Raw genomic sequence first — 8,656 nt, 5'->3', positions numbered from 1 at the left:
CCGCCGTGGGGAGGGGGCTATTTCTTTACAAGTGTTTGCCCCGTGCATTCTCTTCCCTTCCCCCTCGACTTCCCCCGTTCTCACCCCCCTCAAGCGGGTAGATGGCTGGGAACAGGGCTGGCTACTTCACCCCCCCACAGTCTCAATTGGCTGCCTCTCCTCCCCCGCTTATCTTGGGCCATCGGAATCTCTGCTGCCATGCTCCCCCCCCCGCCCCCCCGCTACCGCCCAAGGTCACCTCCAGAGGGTTCTAGTGCTTGCTCATAACCCAGGCCCCCTCCTGCCTTGCCTGGACGTGGGGTAAAGAGCCAGGTCCTGGCCTGGAGTCCCCCACTCTCCGTCCTGGGGAACAGTCAGAGTGAAAGGAGGGTGGGCTTCTGACCGGGACACTAGGGTTTTGTCCCAGACCCTGTGCCTCGCTCACTGCCCAGGCCGGACTGGTCCCAGCCTCTTTCTGGGCTTCAGTTTCCTCAACTGGAAAGCGGGGAGCTGGACCGGATGCTCTCCAGGACCCTTCCCTCCTGGGAGAACGTGACTCGATCTACCTACACTCTGCACTGCAGTCTTGGGTTTGTGCGACAGGTGTGTGTGTGTGTGTGTGTGTGTGTGTGTGTGTGTGTGTGTGTGTGTGTGACTTGTTTCTTTCACTAGAAACACTGGCAACCCTGTCCCCTGCCAGGAAGAAGTCCCACTGACTGTTCAGCCCAGAGAGTCGAGAGAAGACCAAGATGAAACCGATGCCCGGGGAGAAAGGAGTTGAGCAGCGGAGGAGGCAGGACGAGGGGAAGGAAGTCCAGGGTTTGATTTGGGCAGGGCACAGAGTCGCAGAGGGAGCTTTTGAAAACGGGATGTGTAGGCCCTACTTCTAACCAATTAAACCATTATTTTTTAGAAACAGCCCAGATGAGGCTGGCGCACGGTGCAGGTCAAGAACCACCGTGGGAGCTCAGTGGTTGTATAACTGTTGGGGCGGCTCTGCACCCGGAGAGCTTGGGAGACACAGGCGGCTGGGCCACCTGTGGGTTCCGATGGGGGTCTGGGATGGGGCCCGTGTTCCTTTCCCACTGCTGCTTTGGCAAATCACCACGCACTTGCTGGCTTAAACCACACAGCTATGATCTTACATTTCTGGAGGTCAGAATCACAAGCAGATGACGCGGCCAGCCCAGCGTCACTACAGGAAGAGGCTTCAGAGGAGTGTGGGTATAGAAGACACCATCAGTTGGGAACAGACTGTGACAACCTCCCACCGTCGGTAACACACACATAAAAGCCAATGACGAGTCGCCATTACTGCTGCGAAGGACGTGAGCAGGGTGCCGTGAGGGGACTGAATTTGGGCGCTGGCCAGGGAAGGCCTCTCTAAAAAGGGCCGTCCGTCTGCCCCACTGGGAGCTAAAGAAGGAGCAGCCCCGTGGATGCAGGGAAGGGACTGGGCGGGAGGGCATCTATGGGCTCCTGTCACCTGGCACTGGTTAAAATGCAGGAACTCAGGCCCCTCTCCTGGCCCGCTGAATCCGATTCTGCATTTGACAAGCTCCTCAGGGCGTTCGTGCACAAGGTGAAGTTTGGGAAGCTTATGACTATCAGCGAGAGGGCAGAGGCGTGAGGGAGAGAGGGAACGGCACAGCTAGCCCAGGCCCTCGAGTGCGCTCCCAGAAGCGTCTGTTGTCACCTGGCTCCCAGGCCAGCAGAGGCTCACTGCCCTGTCACCCACGGCAGGCCCACGTTCGCAGCTCCGTGGTGGGGACAATTTCGGTTGGGTGGCTCCCACTCAGAGGGAAGCACCCGAAACTGGAGCTCTGCTGGGCTTGGCAGGACACTTACCCTCTGGCACATGGGGACAGAACAAGTGGGGCCTCTGTTTATGCATACACACCCTGGGAGGGGAGGGGGGCTAGTTACGGTGTAGCTGGTTCCGGGGCACCTCAAAAGCCCTGGGAGGGCTGGACTGTCAAGGCCACTTGGTCCTCCAGCCCCTCTCTACCTGTGGACGGTGATGAAAAGTCCTCAGGTCCCTTCAGCTTTAAAGAAGCTTTCCTAGTGGGAAAGTGAGTGGCATTCGGCTGTCACGCTACGGTGAGCATATGTCCCATTATCCCAGGGCAGTTCTGTTTATACCTGTTGTCCTGGTGTAATTATTAATAATATCCCCTCTCACCCTGGTTTGAGCGATAAATTAAAGGGGTCACCCTGGTTATGGCCTGAGTTTGATCTCCAGAACCAAAGGAAGGTGACTCTGAAAGAGTCAGGGACAGGAACTCCTGTCCCGCTTGGTGTTGACACCTGGGGGACTTTGGGCAAGTCCTCTCTGGCTGCCATTGTCTCGTCTCTGACGAAGGCGTTGGATGAGACGGTCCCGATGTAGCTGGGGAGTTAATGAATGGGTTCCTGGGCTCTCTGCTCACCCACAGGTTGATGAAGACATTGTCCCTCCCTAGCAGCTTTGAATCCACGGCCTCTGGGGACCCCACGTTCTGCTAGTCCTCCCTCCAGAACCCACTCTCGGTGTGCATAGCTCACGGGGGCCCTAGGCTGGTGTCTCCGCCCAGGGCTCTGTGCCAGCCTGACCTCACCGCCTGTCAGCCTGCCTTCTCGCCCTATACTCCACTCCACTCCACCCCAGGGGGCCCCTTCTGTAGCCTGCACTTCCTCCTTGTGCGATGTTTGAGACAAATAACTTAACATGCACCTGTGTCTCTGCCTGTCATGGGGGATAATTATGTCAACCTTGCAGGATTAGGCCCAGGTCTTCACAGACCTCTTGAGAACTAAAGGAGGTGATTTACGAGCACCAGAAGGTTCCGCTCTGTCACCAGAAGGTTCTGTGAATGCCCCGCCTCAGCCCCACCTCACGGATTACATACTTCACCTGCTCCTTGACTAATGTGTGGGGTGAGGCCATATCAACACTTCGAACCCTTTAAAATGATCACATAGCTCCTGTAATCTACATTATCACAACATCACGTTGTTAAATTTAACTCTCTTCCCTCGCTCACCCCTTTAGTCTTGCTTTCGGGGGCTTTGCCCCCACAGAGCAAGCACTGTCTCTGCAGTCTGACCCTTAACTGGCTGTAGCCTTGTCCCCTCTGAGCCCCAATTCCTCTTTTTCAACCAGGGAATAACTGTCCCCAACTCAAAGAACTGTGAGGGTTATATGAGGTGGTATGTGAAAAGGATCTGTCTGTGCAGGACTCAGTAAACGTAAGCTTCACTGCCTTTTATCCAGTTCTCTTTCTTCTTGCTGAGAAGACACAACTTTCTGTGGGGCAAGATAAGCAGGCAAGCGAGCGAGAGTTTCTAGTGTGTATTGCTGCATGACAAATAATCCCCGCATTTAGCACCTTAAAACAGTTTTCTGTTCATGATTTGGTGGGTCAGAGATTTGGGGAGGCTTACCTGAGCAGGTCTCGCTGAGGGTTTCCAAGGCAGCTGTTGAATGGGGCTGCCCTTATCTGAAGGCTCGACTGGGCTGGATGTCCAAGATGACACACTCACTCTGCTGGCACTTGATACTGGCTGTCATCTGGGGGTTCCATCTGGAACTGTCAATCAGATCTCCTACAGGTGCCTGTCAAGCATCAGGGTGGTCGAATTTCTTACAGGGGGGCTGACTTCCACACCAGAGCAAGCATCTCAAGGGACCAGGCTGAAACTGCATGGCTTCTTGCGACTGAGTTTTAGAAGTCACATAGCACCGCTTCTGCCACACTCTATTTGTGGAAGCCGCTCACATTCAAGAGGAGAGGACACAGACCTCACCTCTCCATGCAAGGAGTGGCAAGGTTATACTGTTGACTAGCCTGTGGGATGAGAGATACTGAGGTCATCTTGGGAAAATAGAATCTGTCACATCCCCTCAAATTCATATGTAAATTCGGGCTCTTATCAGTTAAGATTCTTGTTCCTGAATTACAGAGGCCGGCTCTGCTTAGCTTAAGCGAAAATTTTTGAAAGGCTCATCCACGAAAGGTCATGGCTACTAATCCAATGCACACAGCAGTTCCCAGTCTAGGGTATGGTAAAAGGAGAGACTTAATTTAAGTGAACATTGTGCAAACCAAGGAAACATAGCTTCCCAAGGAATCTGAAAATGTGCTCCTGTGAGACAAAGGGGAGGCCTGTCCTGGACCCTGATTGATCCATTTTCATGCAAATGAAGGATCCAAATTTGCAGTTTGATTGGTCCAAATCACATTGTCCTGATTAGTCAGAATCCCACATCCTAATTGGTCATCATGGAGCTGCTCTGATTGGTCACTAAACATGAATATGAGGCTATAGCTGGGCAGCTCCAATTGGACGGGGCAGGTCTCAGTCCATTGGCCAAAATATGAGTCTGGGGACTCCTTTATAAAATTCAGTTCAGCTGGCAGGAACGCGGTGCAGGAGACTCGGCAGCCCGGTCTGTGGCTTTTTTCTGAAGGCAGTGTGCACGAGAAGTTCCCCGTGAACAATGGCTGTTAGAATCTGATTACGAATTTGGGCCCGGTTACCCACAAAAAGTTCTTTCTGATAGGTATATTCCTTCTTGGGGTCCACAGCCTTTAGGGCTCACAGAATTGAAGAAGGCTGGAAGGCCTGGAGTGGAAAATGCGCCAGAACCAAGGAGCTCTGGAGGCCTGGACAGCGGGAACCCCCACGAAGGAGGAAGCATAGGAATTATCCCTCCAGCCCACCACTTGTAGAAAAAATACCACCTCTAGGCACCCAGCCTCCCTGCAGCCCTCTGAAGAGCAGAGCCCGGGAAGAGCAAGTCAACGGCTTGAGTCACACGCTAGCCTCTGACTGGACCATCGGTACCTTCTGCTTTCAGAGTAGGGAGTCGGGACTTCTCCAACAGAGACTGTGCATAATGGGAGATTCTCCGGAGGAGAAGTAGGGTGCTGTGGGGGCAGAGGGGAGTAGATGGTGGACATCTCCAAACCACGAGTGGCCACCAGAGAGCCCACAGCCTCAGACGCCCCTCTGCAGTGCTCGGTGTCCCCGGCACTGAGAGAGAGGCATAGAGAACTCAAGAGTTGACACTCAGAGGGAGCAGAATACTCTTAAGGACGTCAAGGACTGTCACCTAGAGGAGGAATCTGATCTGTTCGTCACAGTCGTGGGACAGATTTTGGTTCCATATCAGGAAGAACTTTGTTTTTCTTTATGTCCTTCACATTCTGAAGAGGCAACGCATTCCCTGATTGCGTATGAAACGGAACCGAGCGAAAGTCTCCGTCCCCCGGCTGTTCCGTGTCCACCCACTTGTCACTCTCCGCCCACCTCCGCCCCAGATACCACCTCAGTAGTATACGCTCGTATACGCTCCCGAAGGGTTTTCCCCCACCTTCTGAGTTTTTTAAATTTATTTTTAACTTGTGGTAAAATATAAGTAACATAAAATCGACCCTTTCAACCATTTTTAAATGTACAATTCCGTGGACTTTAGGACACACCACATGGTGTAACCGTCACCACCATCCATTTCCAGAACCTTTTTCGTCTCCCAAACGGAAACTCTGTGCCAATGAAAACAACATCTCCCCATTCCGCCCTCGTCCCAGACCCTGGCCACCACCACCCGACTTTCTGTCCCCACAACTCTGCCCATGCTAGGTAACTCTTACGAGTGGAATCACACGCTATTTGTCCTTTCAAGGGGAAACCTCTCCTTCTCACATCTCAGTCTTAGATGGTGCTCAAGTCTCTGTTTCTCCTACAATATTTGACTTAATGAATGATATTGCTGCTAATTTACAAGGAAACTATGTCTAAAATGTTTATATATTTAAATATGTTTATATGTATAAATATATATATTAAATATATATATGTTTAAATATATACAAGTTTAAAATACATATAAATTCTAGAATGATCTGCAGCGAAATGTTGACAATAGTTATCTCTGGGATTTCAGGCCATTTTTGTATTCTGTCCTTGGTTTGTATTGGTTAGAATGAGCTTCCTTTCCTTTATATTCAGGAATGACAATAATGCTATTGTCACTTCGTGAAAAACGTTAAAGTAAACGAAAGTACATTTTGCTCTAAGAACGCAGCTCTGAAATTCAGTCAATCGAGTAGAAATGCCAAGAACTAGATTGAATAGGAATTTGTACAGTCCCATCTTTTGCCAAGCTCTCCTCTGGCCCCCAGAGCTGTCTGCCCTCACTCGTCAACCTGGGCCCATCACGACCCCCCACCATCCCAAGCTCAGACGGTCAGGGCCCACTAGCCCGTGCTGACTCCTCTCCCTGGGCTGGGCCTGCGTGGGGCTGAACACGTGTAGCAGCCCAAGATCCAGCTGCCAGAAAGCCCGGGTGGTGTTGCTGTTGACAAACCACCGTCCGTCGGGCAGGGTGAGCCTTGGGCGTCTGTGTAAGTTTAGAGCACAGGCGTCCCTCCCTCCCATCCTTCTCCCTGCCCACCCTGGTCTCTTCCTTCCTCCCTCTGCTCCTATTCCCGCCACCCTTCTTTCTCACTCCTTATTGCCTCCCTCTGTTCCTTCTTCCCTCTCTCCTCCCTTCCTCTCTCCCTCCTGCCTCTTTATCTTTCCCTCCACGCCTTCCACCTTCCTTCCTTCAACTCATTCACATCTCCCAAGCACCTGCTGAGCACAAGAGACACAATGAGGAATCACCCGCTGTCCCCGCCCAAGGAACCTGCGGTCTGGAGAAGGAAGCAGCTGAGTCTCAGAGTTCACTGCGGTGAGCTTAGAGTCTTCAGGGAGGGCTTCCTGGAGGAAGGGATACCTATGAGGAACCCTGACAGATGAGGGAGTGTCCGTCAGGAAAGAAAACGGACAAGAGTTCAGTCCTCACGGGTGAGTCTGTCGCTGCGGCAGGTTCCTGCCCAGCCCTCCTGCATCACAGAACCAGCGCTGTCCAGGAGTCCTCCGTGGCTGCGGCACTCCCTAAGCACGTTGTGCCACTGCCGGCCCTTCAGTGGCAGCAGGCCTGACCGCAGGGCTCGGCTCGGGCCCAACCATCAGTGCAGCTGAATCACGCCTGTCTCTGTGCTCAGGACTTGCTGGCTTGCCCAACCTGCTCCCGCCAGGTCATGGCCAGGTCCTGCCGTTCTCGCCATCCTTTTGGCAAGTCTTCCTCATTCTAAGCCCAGATCTCTCCTGCTGCATTTAATTCAATGTCTTCTGTTTTCTCCCCAAGGATTTAAAATAGGAAGAAAACTGGTTTCCTTGCTCTGTAGAAGAACAGCTCTTCATCCAGAAAGCTGTGATTAGGTTCGACACTCTGTCATTGTTAAGTTCTTGGAGCCCCTTTAGGCAAAGGTGTGGGGGAGCAGGGATGTGTTTGGGGATCTTTCTCACTACTCTCAGCTCTGCCAAGGACCCCTCCCGGGGGCCCTGACGCCCTTGCCACGTTTGAACCATTATTTGATAAAAGGCCCATACGCGGATCATTAGCCTATGTGGAACTGCCTTCGCCCAATTTCTCCTGCTTTGAAAACGTGTTCCATGTGAACACAGACCCTGGAAAGGTCAGTTTCAGGATGAGTTGACCATGGAGGTGAGATATGGGAGCTGGGGACCAGAATGAGCAGTTTAGAGAGGGGCCCCTGAAACTGTTTAAAGAAAGGAAAACAAAGAAACACGTGTCGTTGTGTGTAATAAAAATATTTTTAAAAATTATATTCATAAAAGGAGTGAGAGAGATGGATTTGGGGCAGGGGGGAGCTGATGGGGACCGTCAGAAGGCAGCATCCATCAGAGACGAAAAGGAGTGAGAGAGATGGATTTGGGGGGGGGGAGCTGATGGGGACCGTCAGAAGGCGGCATCCATCAGAGATGCCGATTAGGAAAAGCTGGAATGAGGTCGGAAGGGGCTTTCATCAGACTGTGTTGGGGGGCGGGGATGTCTTGCCAGGATGGAGCAGAACCCTGAAGGTCTGCCAGGCAGACCTCCCACCAGAGCCAGTAGAAACAGAAGAGCCGTGGGCTGAGGAAGCAGGGCCTATGGAGTGTGGGCCAAGCTCAGGGGATGCGAAGGACCTTGGGGCCAGCATGGTGACACGAGCCTTCCGTCCTTTACTATCACTGGTCCATCTCAAAGTCCTTGGAGCGCGTCCTTCGGAATGCTATCTAGTTCCAGAGCCCAACCCACTTTAGATTCCTATAAAGGGAGTTGTGGGGATACAGGGACCTAGATCATCAAACTGCCCTAACGCCAGGCACAGACCCGCCTCAGTGCCCTCTGCCCCTCCACCAGCCCCCTGACCTCCATGGCCAGAAACCAATTGGAGCAGAGAGATAAGTAAATACGACCTCACAGGGCTTATAATGAGAGTGTGGTAAGTGCAATCTCAAATTCGTTTTGTTTTTGTTTTTTGAAGAATCCAGGCCAGTTATTTTGCAGAACGTCCCTCAATTTGAGTTTGTCTGCTGCTTCTGCATGATTAAATTCGGGGTATGTGTTTCTGGCAAAAATACGGGATGCTATGTCCTTCTCAGATCATCAGCCCATCATAGAGCACAGCATGTCCAGTTTCCCACGACTGGTGACCTTATTTTGATCCCACAAGTTGTCGTAGAAGAGAGAGTTTTGCACAGAGGCCGCGTCTTCCCCCCTCCCCACACAGGCCAGCAGCACTGGCTCTGGGAAGGGCCTGAGGCCTGCTCTCCTGAGCCCTGCCTTTGCAGACTTTCAGAC

The sequence above is a fragment of the Pteropus alecto genome, unplaced genomic scaffold (genome assembly GCF_000325575.1).
Source record: "Pteropus alecto unplaced genomic scaffold, ASM32557v1 scaffold60, whole genome shotgun sequence".
NCBI classification, from domain to species: domain Eukaryota; kingdom Metazoa; phylum Chordata; class Mammalia; order Chiroptera; family Pteropodidae; genus Pteropus; species Pteropus alecto.
Note: the sequence above shows the minus strand (reverse complement) of the source record.